This window comes from Oncorhynchus kisutch, linkage group LG17, assembly GCF_002021735.2.
Source record: "Oncorhynchus kisutch isolate 150728-3 linkage group LG17, Okis_V2, whole genome shotgun sequence".
Classification (NCBI taxonomy): Eukaryota; Metazoa; Chordata; class Actinopteri; order Salmoniformes; family Salmonidae; genus Oncorhynchus; species Oncorhynchus kisutch.
This window is the reverse complement of record NC_034190.2, coordinates 8892479-8909566: the sequence shown is the minus strand read 5'-3', so window position 1 is coordinate 8909566 and position 17088 is coordinate 8892479. Positions and strand designations below refer to the sequence as shown.

General features: G+C 46.1%; 1 pseudogene; it reads right to left on the bottom strand.

Annotated features, from left to right (window-relative positions):
- Positions 1 to 2938: 2938 nt before the first annotated feature.
- The window catches only part of LOC109908418 (unconventional myosin-Ig-like), a 79668-nt pseudogene continuing 65518 nt past the window's right edge, over positions 2939 to 17088 (bottom strand).

Sequence of the window (17088 nt, the reverse complement as noted above, 5' to 3'; positions counted from 1 at the left end):
TGTGACCTGTTGCCACAAGAAAAGGGAAACCAGTGAAGAACAAACACCATTGTAAATACAACCCATATTTATGTTGATTTATTTTCCCTTTTGTACTTTAACTATTTGCACATATGACATTTGAAATGTAATTATTATTTTTGAACTTGTGTGTGTGTTTACTGTTCATTTTTTATTGTTTATATCACTTTTGTTTATCATCCATTTCACTTGCTTTTGACAATGTAAACATGTCCCATGACAATAAATCCCTTGAATTGAAAGGTAGAGAGAGAGAAGAGAGAGAGAGAGAGGTATTTAGCAGGATATACTCAGTTACATTACACTATATAGGGCTGGTATCTCTGACCCATATTAGGCCTGGTCCTGGGACAAATCATTCTCCTTGGACTTAATCTGGCTCTGGAAAATTGGGCCATAATATAAAATATATTATAAACTGGGTGGTTCGAGCCCTGAATGCTGATTGGCTGACAGCTATGGTATATCAGACCGTATACCTCCTCGGGCGTCATTGCTTAACATTGTAATATACTCTGGTAGAATAAACATTGCCACCATAATGAGATAAAATACATTTTAATAAATGACTTCTTCATTGTTTCATCGTCATGATATGAACATTGTGTCCTTTCAAGGCAGCGTGGTGAGATAATGCACCATGGGTCGAAGGCAGTAAAATAGATGTCCTCTCAGTAAACACACTAGTTATAAAAACACACTAGCTAAGAGAAATTAGTCTGAATAATCTATGTGAAATGTTGCTACTCTTGGTTGTGTAATTTCAGTCTCTCACCTATATGTCTTTGTTTCATCCTTGGAAAAGTACCAAAAAAAGTGAACAAAGGTTATACCTGTAAGCATCATATACTGTATAATACAATAAAACATTGAACTGCCAATGAGAAATCATAAGCCTATTGCCTTAAAAAGTGATTTGGTTTTCATCCAATAAGATGAAGTTCCAAGAATCTGAAATTACAGCATTAGAGAGAGTGACCATCTCTGGCCTGAACCACAGACATTAGAGAGAGTGACCATCTCTGGCCTGAACCACAGACATTAGAGAGAGTGACCATCTCTGGCCTGAACCACAGACATTAGAGAGAGTGACCATCCCTGGCCTGAACCACAGACATTAGAGGGGTGACCATCTCTGGCCTGAACCACAGACATTAGAGAGAGTGACCATCCCTGGCCTGAACCACAGACATTAGAGAGAGTGACCATCCCTGGCCTGAACCACAGACATTAGAGAGAGTGACCATCCCTGGCCTGAACCACAGACATTAGAGGGGTGACCATCCCTGGCCTGAACCACAGACATTAGAGGGGTGACCATCCCTGGCCTGAACCACAGACATTAGAGAGAGTGACCATCCCTGGCCTGAACCACAGACATTAGAGAGAGTGACCATCCCTGGCCTGAACCACAGACATTAGAGAGAGTGACCATCCCTGGCCTGAACCACAGACATTAGAGAGAGTGACCATCCCTGGCCTGAACCACAGACATTAGAGAGAGTGACCATCCCTGGCCTGAACCACAGACATTAGAGGGGTGACCATCCCTGGCCTGAACCACAGACATTAGAGAGAGTGACCATCCCTGGCCTGAACCACAGACATTAGAGAGAGTGACCATCCCTGGCCTGAACCACAGACATTAGAGAGAGTGACCATCCCTGGCCTGAACCACAGACATTAGAGAGAGTGACCATCCCTGGCCTGAACCACAGACATTAGAGAGAGTGACCATCTCTGGCCTGAACCACAGATATTAGAGGGGTGACCATCTCTGGCCTGAACCACAGACAGAGGGGTGACCATCTCTGGCCTGAACCACAGACATTAGAGAGAGTGACCATCTCTGGCCTGAACCACAGACATTAGAGGGGTGACCTTCTCTGGCCTGAACCACAGACATTAGAGGGGTGACCATCTCTGGCCTGAACCACAGACATTAGAGAGAGTGACCATCTCTGGCCTGAACCACAGACATTAGAGAGAGTGACCATCTCTGGCCTGAACCACAGATATTAGAGGGGTGACCATCTCTGGCCTGAACCACAGACATTAGAGGGGTGACCATCTCTGGCCTGAACCACAGACATTAGAGAGAGTGACCATCTCTGGCCTGAACCACAGACATTAGAGGGGTGACCTTCTCTGGCCTGAACCACAGACATTAGAGGGGTGACCATCTCTGGCCTGAACCACAGACATTAGAGGGGTGACCATCTCTGGTCTGAACCACAGACATTAGAGGGGTGACCATCTCTGGCCTGAACCACAGACATTAGAGAGAGTGACCATCTCTGGCCTGAACCACAGATATTAGAGGGGTGACCATCTCTGGCCTGAACCACAGACATTAGAGGGGTGACCATCTCTGGCCTGAACCACAGACATTAGAGAGAGTGACCATCTCTGGCCTGAACCACAGACATTAGAGGGGTGACCTTCTCTGGCCTGAACCACAGACATTAGAGGGGTGACCATCTCTGGCCTGAACCACAGACATTAGAGGGGTGACCATCTCTGGCCTGAACCACAGACATTAGAGGGGTGACCATCTCTGGTCTGAACCACAGACATTAGAGGGGTGACCATCTCTGGTCTGAACCACAGACATTAGAGGGGTGACCATCTTTTGAAGAATATGTGTACTGCATGGGTGGAGAAATGGGTTGAGGATTCACTCTCCCTCTACAGTAGCCATTTGATACAGTCCAGAGGATAAATCAGGTCTATTCAACTCTGAGCCTGGAGGTCTGGAGGACTGCTGGTTTTTCTGTTCTACCTGATAATGAACTGCACCACCTGGTGTCCCAGGTCTAAATCAGTCCTATATTAGAGAGGAAGGATGTAAATCAGCAGTGGAACTGGCTTCCAGGTCCAGATTTGTAATTGGCTGGGGGAGCTAGTGGTGACTGTCTCAGTTGGATGGGATCAGGAGGGTAAAACCGTCGCGGCTCTTCCTGAAGTCTGCGTTGGCCTGGCCGGCCTTGGTCTCCACGGTTACGCTCTTGGGCTTGCCCCGCATGTGCAGCTGGATGGCCGAGCAGCAAACCTTCACCAGGAGAGGGGTGTTCCTCACACTGAAACACACACACAAACACACACAACCTGTTATCGCACTGATCATTTCAATGACAAATGCTTCATGCAGGAGTACACCACAGTCCCTTATTTAAATATAAAGCAAAATAATATACACTACCGTTCAAAAGTTTGTAGTCACTTAGAAATGTCCTTGTTTTGAAAAAAAAAAAAATGTAAAGTGTCCATTTAAAATGACATCAAATTGATCAGAAATACAGGGTAGACATTGCAAAGTCAGCGTATTGCAAACAGTATTACTATTTGTAACAAGGTTACACACTACCCCTTTCCATCTCTATATGACATGTTGTGATTGGTATGCCAGGAAAGGACAGTCAACACAGCACAGAGAGTCTTTCCATTTGTAATACAAGGTAATTATACCCCTTATCTACTTAAGCAATAAGGCACCTCAGGGGTGTGGTATATGGCCAATATAGCACGACTAAGGGCTGTTCTTAGACACGATGCAACGCGGAGTGATACATTGGCCATATACCACAAACTGCCGCGGTGCCTTATTGCTATTATAAACTGGTTAACAACGAAATTAGAACAGTAAAAATAAATATGTTGTCAAACCCATGTTATACCGTCTGACACACCACAGTTGTCAGCCAATCAGCATTCAGGGCTCGAACCACCCAGTTTACTACTCTGTTTTAATAACTATATCTCGCCTCAGAGGACTACCATCCTGGAGGGCCTCCAGCCTCTCCTCTATCCTGGAGGACCGCTACCCTCTCCTCTATCCTGGAGGACCGCCAGCCTCTCCTCTATCCTGGAGGACCGCCAAACTCTCCTCTATCCTGGAGGACCGCCAGCCTCTCCTCTATCCTGGAGGACCGCCAACCTCTCCTCTATCCTGGAGGACCGCCAGCCTCTCCTCTATCCTGGAGGACCGCCAACCTCTCCTCTATCCTGGAGGACCGCCAGCCTCTCCTCTATCCTGGAGGACCGCCAGCCTCTCCTCTATCCTGGAGGACCGCCAGCCTCTCCTCTATCCTGGAGGACCGCCAGCCTCTCCTCTATCCTGGAGGACCGCCAGCCTCTCCTCTATCCTGGAGGACCGCCAGCCTCTCCTCTATCCTGGAGGACCGCCAGCCTCTCCTCTATCCTGGAGGACCGCCAGCCTCTCCTCTATCCTGGAGGACCGCCAGCCTCTCCTCTATCCTGGAGGACCGCCAGCCTCTCCTCTATCCTGGAGGACCGCCAGCCTCTCCTCTATCCTGGAGGACCGCCAACCTCTCCTCTTGGGTTGTTTTTTATTTTAATTTTCTTTTTATATCACCTTTATTTAACCAGGTAGGCTAGTTGAGAACACCTTTATTTAACCAGGAAGGCTAGTTGAGAACAAGTTCTCATTTACAACTGCGACCTGGCCAAGTTAAAGCATAGCAGTGTGAACACAGAGTTACACATGGAGTAAACAATAAACAAGTCAATAACACAGTAGAAAAAAAGAAAGAGTCTATATACAATGTGTGCAAAAGTCATGAGGAGGTAGGCGAATAATTACAATTTAGCAGATTAACACTGGAGTGATAAATGATCAGATGGTCATGTGCAGGTAGAGATACTGGTGTGCAAAAGAGCAGAAAAGTAAATAAATAAAAACAGTATGGGGATGAGGTAGGTCAATTGGGTGGGCTATTTACCGATGGACTATGTACAGCTGCATCGATCGGTTAGCTGCTCAGATAGCAGATGTTTAAAGTTGGTGAGGGAGATAAGTCTCCAACTTCAGTGATTTTTGCAATTCGTTCCAGTCACAGGCAGCAGAGAACTGGAAGGAAAGGCGGCCAAATGAGGTGTTGGCTTTAGGGATGATCAGTGAGATACACCTGCTGGAGCGCGTGCTATGGGTGGGTGTTGCCATCGTGACCAGTGAACTGAGATAAGGCGGAGCTTTACCTAGCATGGACTTGTAGATGACCTGGAGCCAGTGGGTCTGGCGACGAATGTGTAGCGAGGGCCAGCCGACTAGAGCATACAGGTCGCAGTGGTGGGTGGTATAAGGTGCCTTAGTAACAAAACGGATGGCACTGTGATAAACTGCATCCAGTTTGCTGAGTAGAGTCTTGGAAGCTATTTTGTAGATGACATCGCCGAAGTCGAGGATCGGTAGGATAGTCAGTTTTACTAGGGTAAGTTTGGCGGCGTGAGTGAAGGAGGCTTTGTTGCGAAATAGAAAGCCGACTCTAGATTTGATTTTAGATTGGAGATGTTTGATATGAGTCTGGAAGGAGAGTTTACAGTCTAGCCAGACACCTAGGTCCACATATTCTAGGTCGGAACCATCCAGGGTGGTGATGCTAGTCGGGCGTGCGGGTGCAGGCAGCGAACGGTTGAAAAGCATGCATTTGGTTTTACTAGTGTTTAAGAGCAGTTGGAGGCCACGGAAGGAGTGTTGTATGGCATTGAAGCTCGTTTGGAGGTTAGATAGCACAGTGTCCAAGGAAGGGCCAGAGGTATACAGAATGGTGTCATCTGCGTAGAGGTGGATCGGGGAATCACCCGCAGCAAGAGCAACATCATTGATATATACAGAGAAAAGAGTCTGCCTGAGAATTGAACCCTGTGGCACCCTCATAGAGACTGCCAGAGGACCGGACAACATGCCCTCCGATTTGACACACTGAACTCTGTCTGCAAAGTAGTTGGTGAACCAGGCGAGGCAGTCATTAGAAAAACCGAGGCTACTGAGTCTGCCGATAAGAATATGATGATTGACAGAGTCGAAAGCCTTGGCAAGGTCGATGAAGACGGCTGCACAGTACTGTCTTTTATCGATGGCGGTTATGATATCGTTTAGTACCTTGAGCGTGGCTGAGGTGCATCCGTGACTGGCTCGGAAACCAGATTGCACAGCGGAGAAGGTACGGTGGGATTCGAGATGGTCAGTGATCTGTTTGTTGACTTGGCTTTCGAAGACCTTAGATAGGCAGGGCAGGATGGATATAGGTCTGTAACAGTTTGAGTCCAGGGTGTCTCACCCTTTGAAGAGGGGGATGACCGCGGCAGCTTTCCAATCCTTGCGGATCTCAGACGATACGAAAGAGAGGTTGAACAGGCTGGTAATAGGGGTTGCGACAATGGCGGCGGATAGTTTCAGAAATAGAGGGTCCAGATTGTCAAGCCCGTCTGATTTGTATGGGTCTTGCAGGTTTTGCAGCTCTTTAAGAACATCTGCTATCTGGATTTGGGTAAAGGAGAAGCTGGGGAGGCTTGGGCGAGTAGCTGCGGGGGGGGGGGGCGGAGCTGTTGGCCGAGGTTGGAGTAGCCAGGAGGAAGGCATGGCCAGCCGTATACAGGGTTGTTACCGCATCCAACCCTGTATACAGTGCTTGAGTTGTTACTGTATCCGACCCAGTGCTTGTGTGCTGTACTGAAGCTCCTCTGTTACACCCCCTATCCCTGAGCTGACAGTTGCCACGGGAAGAGAGGGTCGACAGGAGGAAGAGAAAGGGAAGAGATGGGAAAGATGGGGGGGCAACGGGGGAAAGAGTGGGGGAAAAGAGTGGGGGAAAGAGTGGGGGGAAAGAGAGGGGGGAAAGAGAGGGGGAAAGAGTGGGGGGAAAGAGTGGGGGGAAGAGAGGGGGAAAAGAGTGGGGGAAAAGAGTGGGGGGAAAAGAGTGGGGGGAAAGAGTGGGGGGTAAAGAGTGGGGGGAAAAGACTGGGGGGAAAAGAGTGGGGGGAAAGAGTGGGGGGAAAGAGTGGGGGGAAAAGAGTGGGGGGAAAAGAGTGGGGGGAAAGAGTGGGGGGGAAAAGAGTGGGGGGAAAAGAGTGGGGGGGAAAGAGTGGGGGAAAAGAGTGGGGGAAAAGAGTGGGGGGAAAGAGTGGGGGGAAAGAGTGGGGGGAAAGAGTGGGGGGAAAGAGTGGGGGAAAAGAGTGGGGGGAAAGAGAGGGGGGAAAGAGAGGGGGGAAAGAATGGGGGGGAGAGAGGGGGGAAAGAGTGGGGGGAAAGAGTGGGGGGAAAGAGAGGGGGAAAAGAGTGGGGGGAAAGAGTGGGGGGGCCTTGGCTGCTGCACAGTCAGCTGAAGATGATCTGTTCTGAAGGACACAGTCTCTGTTGCGTCCCAAATGGCACCCTATTCCCTACATGCACCCTATTCGCTGGTCAACAGTACTGGAGGAATAGGGTGTCATTAAGAACACAGCCTCCCTCTGCCCCAGGAGATCCTCCAGCCTGGCTGGACCTCTGCACCACACTGACTCTCTCTCTGGTGAACACAGAGAACCATCACATGGTCAAATGCACAGAAAGACGTTATCTGTCTATTGGACTGGATGGACACACCGTTAAACTGCTCTACATCTGGGCTGGTTAAGGAGCCCTTTGTGGGTTATCCTGGTAGGAGGGAATCCGTTTAAAAAGGGCAGTAATTATCATTTGTCTCAGTATGAATTGGTGACGCTGCTCTGTCAAATTGAAGGAAAGGAACTGTATTTTGTGTGTGTGTGTGTGTGTGTGTGTGTGTGTGTGTGCTGGGGTGTGTGTGTGTGTGTGTGTGTGTGTGTGTGCTGGGGTGTGTGTGTGTGTGTGTGTGTGTGTGCTGGGGTGTGTGTGTGTGTGTGTGTGTGTGTGTGTGTGTGCTGGGGTGTGTGTGTGTGTGTGCTGGGGTGTATGTGTGTGTGTGCTGGGGTGTGTGTGTGTGTGTGTGTGTGTGTGTGTGCTGGGGTGTGTGTGTGTGTGTGTGTGTGTGCTGGGGTGTGTGTGTGTGTGTGTGTGTGTGTGTGTGTGTGTGCTGGGGTGTGTGTGTGTGTGTGTGTGTGTGTGCTGGGGTGTGTGTGTGTGTGTGTGTGTGTGTGTGTTGGTATACTGTACTCAAGCTTAACTCAAGGCTTCCTTTCAGTTCCAGTGGCCTAGTTTCACAAAGCTGCATGGCATCCATCCTAAGCCACTAACAGGTGTGACCACAGTCCTCAAAGTCACTCAAACCTCATCTAATTCCCCCTTCCTCCCCCATTCCTCACTCCTCATCCTCCCCCTCACACCCCTTTGTTCACTATAAAGTCCCCCTCCCAGAGACACACACAGACGGCCCTGCGGCCCTCAAACCCACTGACCTCCCAGAATCCCTAGGTTTTGATGAATGATACTGATCTAAGGGGCCAGGATATATTTATTGACCACCTGCCCAGAGGAAGCTGCCCCGGTGTAAACCTACACCAGGGGAATTGTGTTTCAACTTCACACTACGCTCCGGGCTATGACAGGGGGATTTGACTGATATAGCTGGGCCACAGAACTACAATAAGTCAAGGGAGTAGGCTGCCATTTCAGGTGCAGACCAGGTCTGTCAGTCTATATCTGGGCTATGGTATTGCAGTGTAGTGAGGGGGGGGGGGGGGGGGGGGGTTGAGGTGGTCCAGATTTCTCAATGAGAGACTAGGCTGGGTCTGAAATGGCACCCTATTCCCTATATAATGTACTACTTTTGACAAGGGGTCCCAATTCCCAATATAGAGGACTACTTTTGACCAGTGACCCTATATCGTCCACTACTTTTGACCAGTGACCCTATATCGTCCACTACTTTTGACCAGTGACCCTATATCGTCCACTACTTTTGACCAGTGACCCTATATCGTCCACTACTTTTGACCAGTGACCCTATATCGTCCACTACTTTTGACCAGTGACCCTATATCGTCCACTACTTTTGACCAGTGACCCTATATCGTCCACTACTTTTGGCCAGTGACCCTATATCGTCCACAACTTTTGGCCAGTGACCCTATATCGTCCACTACTTTTGACCAGTGACCCTATATCGTCCACTACTTTTGACCAGTGACCCTATATCGTCCACTACTTTTGACCAGTGACCCTATATCGTCCACTACTTTTGACCAGTGACCCTATATCGTCCACTACTTTTGACCAGTGACCCTATATCGTCCACTACTTTTGACCAGTGACCCTATATCGTCCACTACTTTTGACCAGTGACCCTATATCGTCCACTACTTTTGACCAGTGACCCTATATCGTCCACTACTTTTGACCAGTGACCCTATATCGTCCACTACTTTTGACCAGTGACCCTATATCGTCCACTACTTTTGACCAGTGACCCTATATCGTCCACTACTTTTGACCAGTGACCCTATATCGTCCACTACTTTTGACCAGTGACCCTATATCGTCCACTACTTTTGACCAGTGACCCTATATCGTCCACTACTTTTGACCAGTGACCCTATATCGTCCACTACTTTTGACCAGTGACCCTATATCGTCCACTACTTTTGACCAGTGACCCTATATCGTCCACTACTTTTGACCAGTGACCCTATATCGTCCACTACTTTTGACCAGTGACCCTATATCGTCCACTACTTTTGACCAGTGACCCTATATCGTCCACTACTTTTGACCAGTGACCCTATATCGTCCACTACTTTTGACCAGTGACCCTATATCGTCCACTACTTTTGACCAGTGACCCTATATCGTCCACTACTTTTGACCAGTGACCCTATATCGTCCACTACTTTTGACCAGTGACCTTATATCGTCCACTACTTTTGACCAGTGACCCTATATCGTCCACTACTTTTGACCAGTGACCCTATATCGTCCACTACTTTTGACCAGTGACCCTATATAACATCATAATTTTAAAACGTCCTTACATTTGAATACGATCACATACTGTATATCTCTCTATTATACGTGGGAATATCTTAGAACAGAATCCCCCCCCCCCCCAAAAAAAAATATATATATATATTTTACAGTTGAAGTTGGAAGTTTACATACACTTAGGTTGGAGTCATTAAAACTTGTTTTTTAACCACTCCACACATTTCTTGTTAAACTATAGTTTTGGCAAGTCGGTTAAAACATCAACTTTGTGCATGACACAAAGTAAATCTTCCAACAATTGTTTACAGACAGATTATTTCACTTATAATTTAATGTATCACAATTCCAGGGGGTCAGAAGTTTACATACACTAAGTTAACTGTGCCTTTGAACAGCTTGGAAAATTCCAGAAAATGATGTCATGGTGTTAGAAGCTTCCGATAGGCTCCTTGACATCATTTGAGTCAATTGGAGGTGTACCTGTGGATGTATTTAAAGGCCTACCTTCAAACTCAGTGCCTCTTTCCTTGACATAAGGGGAAAATCAAAAGAAATTAGCCAAGACCTCAGAAAGAAAATTGTAGACCTCCACATGTCTGGTTCATCCTTGGGAAAAATGTCCAAATGCAATTTGTGTGTGCGAGCAAGGAGGCCTACAAACCTGACTCAGTTACACCAGCTCTGACAGGAGGAATGGGCCAAAATTCACCCAAGCTTGTGGAAGGCTACCCGAAACGTTTGACCCAAGCTAAACAATTTAAAGGTAATGCTACCAAATACTAATGGAGTGTATGTGAACTTCTGACCCACTGGGAATGTGATGAAATAAATAAAAGCTGAAATAAATAATTCTCTCTACACATTTCACATTCTTAAAATAAAGTGGTGATCCTAATTGACATAAGATTGGGAAATTGTCTAGGATTAAAGGTCAGGAAGTGTGAAAAACTGAATTGAAATGTATTTGGCTAAGGTGTATGTTAACTTCCAATGTCAACTGTATGTGTGTGTATATTATATATACACACACACACACACACACACACACACACACACACACACACACACACACACACACACACACAACCATTCAAAAGTTTGGAGTCACTTAGAAATGCCCTTATTTTTGGGAGAAAAAAAAAAATTGTCCATTAATATAACATCAAATTTATCAGAAATACAGTGTAGACATTGTTAATGTTGTAAATGAATATTGTAGCTGGAAACGGCAGATTTTTTTATGGAATATCTACATAGGTGTACAGAGGCCCATTATCAGCAACCATCACTCCTCTGTTCCAATGGTACGTTGTGTTAGCTAGTCCAAGTTGATCATTTTAAAAGCAAATTGATCATTAGAAAACCCTTTTGCAATCATGGTGGTGACAGCATCATGCTGTAGGGATGTTTTTCAGCAGCAGGGACAGGGAGACTAGTCAGGATCGAGGCAAAGATGAACAGAGCAAAGTACAGAGAGATCCTTGATGAAAACCTACTACAGAGCGCTCAGAAATTCATGCCGGGGTAAAGGTTCACCTTTCCAGCAGGACAACGACCCTAAGCACACACCCAAGACAACGCAGCAGTGGCTTCGGGACAAGTCTCTGAATGTCCTTGAGGGGCCCCAATCGAACATTTCTGGAGAAAACTGAAAATATCTGTGCAGCAATGCTCCCCATCCAACCTGACAGAGCTTTATACTTATGTGATATTTCCTTTTAAAAAAACATATTTACATTAGCTAAATATTCTAACAACCCATTTTTGCTTAGTCATTATGGAGTATTGTGTTTAGAATCATGAGGGAAAAACAACTCCTTTATCCATTTTAGAATAAGGCCGTAACTTAACAAAATGTGGAAAAAGTCGAGGTGTCTGAGTACTTTCCGAAGTCACAAAGGGGTTCCATTTGAGATGTAGACCTGGTGTTTACGACCTGGTTTCAATCGCTGGTCTAAAGGGGGGTTTGGTCTGGTTCATAAATAGGGTGATGTTCTCGGCTCCACCATGAGCCAAGAAGACCTCATAATGCTGTGGCCCAATTATTCAACCGTGTGGAATCGACCGCCGACAGAACTGGGGCGCAGCAGCAACTCCTGGGCTACGTCTCTAATGGCAGCAAACTCCCTACCTTGCAGTACTTTTGATCAGGGTCCACGGGGCTCTAGTCAAAAAAATAGTCCACTTCATAGGGAATAGGGTGCTGTTTTGGACGCAGGCCTGGAGGGGCCTCAGGACCACGTCTCTATCTCAGATCCTTCGTTTTTGGCCCCTCCCTCCCATTCCCTGTCATATCCTCTATGCTGTTGGAGTGTGATAGTCCAATGTGAACATATGCCTCCATTGTCTCCATTATGGAGAACTATGAGGCCATTTAGTGCTGGGCTGTGGCTGGGTGTATGTATCTGCTCTGGCTCCTGCCACACAATGGTACAGTGTTAGTGACGGTGCTGCAAGGTTGTGTGTGTGTGTGTTTAACTATACTTAATACTAAACTAACATTTAACCAACTGGGGACATTATGTTACTCGGCATAAGGAAAAATACTATTTCTAGAGGGTTTAGTGTCAGGGTTATTGTTGTGTGTGTTAGGGTTAGATTTAGGGTTAGGGTTAGTGTTAGTCGTGTATGTGTGTGTCTACATGAGTTGTCTAGGATATGTGACTCGCTTCAGGAAATTAGGCGTATGTCGCAGGAGCAGCATTTCAACATATTTTTTTAAAATTTTTAATCAAAATTCTTTATTTATTTTTTGCAGAAATGGCTTCTGGAACATGTGAACTTTCATGTGCCTTAAGGACACGTCCCTTTTTTTCAATTTTCACCTTGAATGACAAATCTAACTGCCTGTAACTCAGGCCCTGAAGCAGGGATATGCATATTCTTGGTACCATTTGAAAGGAAACACTTTGAACTTTGTGGAAATGTGAAATAAATGTAGGAGAATATAACAGAATAGATCTGGTAAAAGATAATGCAAAGAAGAAACCAACCGTTGTATTTTTTACATTTTTACCATCATCTTTGAAATGCAAGAGAAAGGCCATAATGTATTATTCCAGCCCAGGTGCAATTTAGATGTTGTCCACTAGATGGCAGCAGTGTATGTGCAAAGTTTTAGACTGATCCAATAAACCAGTGCATTTCTGTTAAAAAAGGTTGTTTCAAGACTGCCCAAATGTGCCTAATATTCATGTTCAAAATGATGCACTCTCTTCTCAAAATAATGGCATGGTATTATTTCATTGCAATAGCTACTGTAAACTGGACAGTGCAGTTAGATTAAGAAGAATGTAAGCTTTCTGCCAATATCAGATATGTCTATGTCCTGGGAAATGTTCTTGTTACTTACAACCTCATGCTAATCGCATTTGCCTACTTCAGCTCAAGGGACACCGATCCCGAAGAAGGTTTTATTAACAAACTTGTGTTACATCCATAAATAGAAATAAAATGGTTACATTTACGAACCTAGTTGGTTTAGTCATGGAAAAACACAGGAACCTTCCCACTAGCCATGATTGGCTAAGATAATGTATGGGCTGGGCATGCCGGGAGATGAGTTTAGATTGGTCTGCCATGTAGCATGCTTCTGTCTGTAACGTGAGCTGCTCAGTATGTTTCGACAGTCCTTTCTACCACATCGTTTTTTAACGTTTGAAAGTTAGCCATTGAGAACTACAAAAGCATTGCTACTTTTCTCAATAACATCGATAACCCTGAATTTAGCAGGCGCTTTCGACAGATCAGTAGGAAAAAGTGATTGGCTACTTTTTGCACACGCCACGGTTAGTGTGGACCGGTGTGACTTGACATGAGGCCGGCCGAACCAGATTTAGCTACGAACAAAACTGAGTTAAATGGTTCCAGTCTTCCGTTACGCCTTCCTCCATGTATACGGGCAAGAGTCTAGCTACATTTTCCAGATAAGTTTCTAATTTTGGCAGAAAGTAATTTTATTGCAAATTAAAGCATACTGTTAGTTAGCTAGCAAACGTTGGGTTGCTGGCTTGCTAGCTAACATTAAGTGTATAATCTGTGTAGTAATATTATTAGAATCAGAAAACCATTTGCATTGCATGTTATAGCCTAATATTAGCTAGTTGGTTAGATTTAGCTACCTACAGATTGGTAGTAGGTTGAGTTGGGGTTATGCCAGTTCGTTGTTTAGCTCGCTAGCTACACGTCTAAACAAGAGACTCCACTTCGGCCGGATTATTACATGACCCATCAAATTAGCCAGGTGTGTCTGGGGGTGATTACGGCCATTTATTGTATTTCATGAACATGTGTAGATGTCTTGAAAATAGTGTCCCATCCACTTAGCAAGATGTGGCTGAGGGCTGGTTATAGCATTTCTTTCACATGACCCATCAACTTGGACAAGTGTGTCAGGTAATCGTAATCTAATAACAATTAAATATTTATAAAATATTTTTATCTGGACACTTTGTTTTTGATATTGCTACTATGCAAGTACTATCACTGTAGCGTTTACACCTTTTATATGACAAATAAACATTTTATGTGATATAGCATTTGTTTACCACATGGCCTCACATGTGAATCCTTAAAGAGATGGGTGGGACTAAAGCTTAAGAGGGTGTGAATAATGCTGAATGGGTGTCGACAAAGCAAAGCTCTCAAGTAGGTATGCCAAAACATTCAAGGGCCATTTTCTTAAAAGTTTATCAACTTTCAAAGCAGAATTACTTTCCCATTGTTCCTCAACTGCAGTGCATTTTCTGAGTCTCTACTTTTATCCAATGTAAAAAAACAACATTTTGCTACCTAAGACCGAATCAAGGTGGTCAGTCATATATTATTATCATCGTTGGCCCAAACCAAGCCTTTCTTCAACAATTTAAGATATTACATCACGTCGCTGACAAACAAAACATCTATGGAAATCAAAGTCTTATGAAACAAACCAATACAACCTGACAAGGTAACACATCCTTTAACACAAGTCCAGAAGGGTGGAACAGCGTTCTACAGGTGTCATGTATACACAGGGAGTCAGGAAGCAGGAGCAGAAGGAGAGTTTAATTACAAAGATGCAAGGCAAATTGGGTGTGTGTAATGATGAAGTACAGGTGTGTGTAATGATGCGAACCAGGTGTGTGTAATGATGGGAACCAGGTGTGTGTAATGATGAAGTACAGGTGTGTGTAATGATGGGAACCAGGTGTGTGTAATGAAGAAGTACAGGTGTGTCTAATGATGGGAACCAGGCTTGTAATGGTGGGAGGAGGTGTGAACCAGGTGTGTAATGGTGGGAGGAGGTGTGTGTAATGATGGGAACCAGGTGTGTGTAATGATGAAGTACAGGTGTGTGTAATGATGGGAACCAGGCGTGTGTAATGATGAAGTACAGGTGTGTGTAATGATGGGAACCAGGCGTGTAATGGTGGGAGGAGGTGTGTGTAATGATGGGAAGCAGGTCTGTGTAATGATGGAACCAGGTGTGTGTAATGATGGGGACCAGGTGTGTAATAATGCTTGCCAGGGCCGGTGATTAGTAGACCATCAACGTTGAGCGCTGGAGAGAGGGGATAGGCGTGACAGCATGGTCAACACTGTAGCCTGGTCCCAGTAGGCGTGACAGCAGGGTCAACACTGTAGCCTGGTCCCAGTAGGTGTGACAGCAGGGTCAACACTGTAGCCTGGTCCCAGTAGGCGTGACAGCAGGGTCAACACTGTAGCCTGGTCCCAGTAGGCGTGACAGCAGGGTCAACACTGTAGCCTGGTCCCAGTAGGCGTGACAGCAGGGTCAACACTGTAGCCTGGTCCCAGTAGGCAAGACAGCACAAACAGATCCAGGACCAGGCTAACTACACCTTGTGTTTTGAGAACACATCATATTCATTTGATTCACACATTGCCATACACCTTTCCCTATGAAAACAACATGACAGACAATGATTCCTCATCCCAACAGTATCAATGGGTTCCAAGTCGTTAGCTGCCTGTTAGAGGGGCTCTCAGATCACCTCACAGTATCAAGGCACATATTCATACGCATCTAAGAGTAGGATCAGGATCCCATGTCCATGCAATCCTATTCGTTACGGAAAAACTGATCCTAGATCTACACTCCTACTCTGAGACGCTTTGTGAATAATTTGATGGGATCTGGGCTGCAACTGTGATGACTGCCACTCCTAGTATTAACAACAACAGACTTCAGAACAGCCTGATGACTACACTACCAGGTCCTGAAGACTCAGCTCACGACCAGGGGGCTCAGCGGCTGTCTGGGTTTCTTACCGAGTCACCACGATGCCTGCCCTACAGCTACTTTCTCTAAAACAGAGTATTTTCCCTGTAATTTCTCTACATGTATTCCAGCCAGTGATTTCTCTGTGACAAACTGAAAAGAAACCTACCTAGCAGCATCTCCCTCATAGCACCTCCATAGCACTTGCTGTAACACTATCTGTCTGTGAAGAAAACCATGGCAGGCAAGGTTATTTATAGCAATGTGTCCATGGGGTGTTAAAAGAGTGTGCCCCAGAAATACAAGTATGTTGCTTTGTGGTTGAATGGTTTAAATAAGATAAAAATTAGAACAAACTCATCCCCCCAAAAATAAAAACTCACTAAACTGACATTCACATTCACACTCTCCCCCTCAACCCTCCCTTCTCTCTCTCTCCACTCATCCCTATCTCCCTCCACTCACTCTCTCCTCATCCTTCTCCCCTCTCCCTTCACTCTATTCCCTCATCCCTCTCTCCCTCCCTATCCCTCATCCTCATCCCTCCCTCCACCCACTCTCCCCTCATTCCTCATCCCTCCCTTCACATGCTCCCCTCATCCCTCCCCCCTCCCTCCCTTCACACTCCCCTCATTCTTCTCTCCCTCCCTCCACACTCCTTCATCCCCTACACATGCTCCCCTCATCCCTCTATCCCTTCCACCGCTCCCTCCCTTCACACTCCTCATCCCTCCCTCCTCCCACTCTCCCCTCATTCCTCATCCCTCCCTTCACTCTCTCCCCTCATCACTCTCTTCATCCAGGCAGGTATAATTGGCCGTCAGAAGGGGATCAAGCAGCATATCTGTCAGTCGGTCGACCCCTCTATCTAGCCAACTATCCCACCATGAGAGACAGGCCCTCTATCTAGCCAACTATCTCACCATGAGAGACAGGCCCTCTATCTAGCCAACTATCCCACCATGAGAGACAGGCCCTCTATCTAGCCAACTATCCCACCATGAGAGACAGGCCCTCTATCTAGCCAACTATCCCACCATGAGAGACAGGCCCTCTATCTAGCCAACTATCTCACCATGAGAGACAGGCCCTCTATCTAGCCAACTATCCCACCATGAGAGACAGGCCCTCTATCTAGCCAACTATCCCACCATGAGAGACAGGCCCT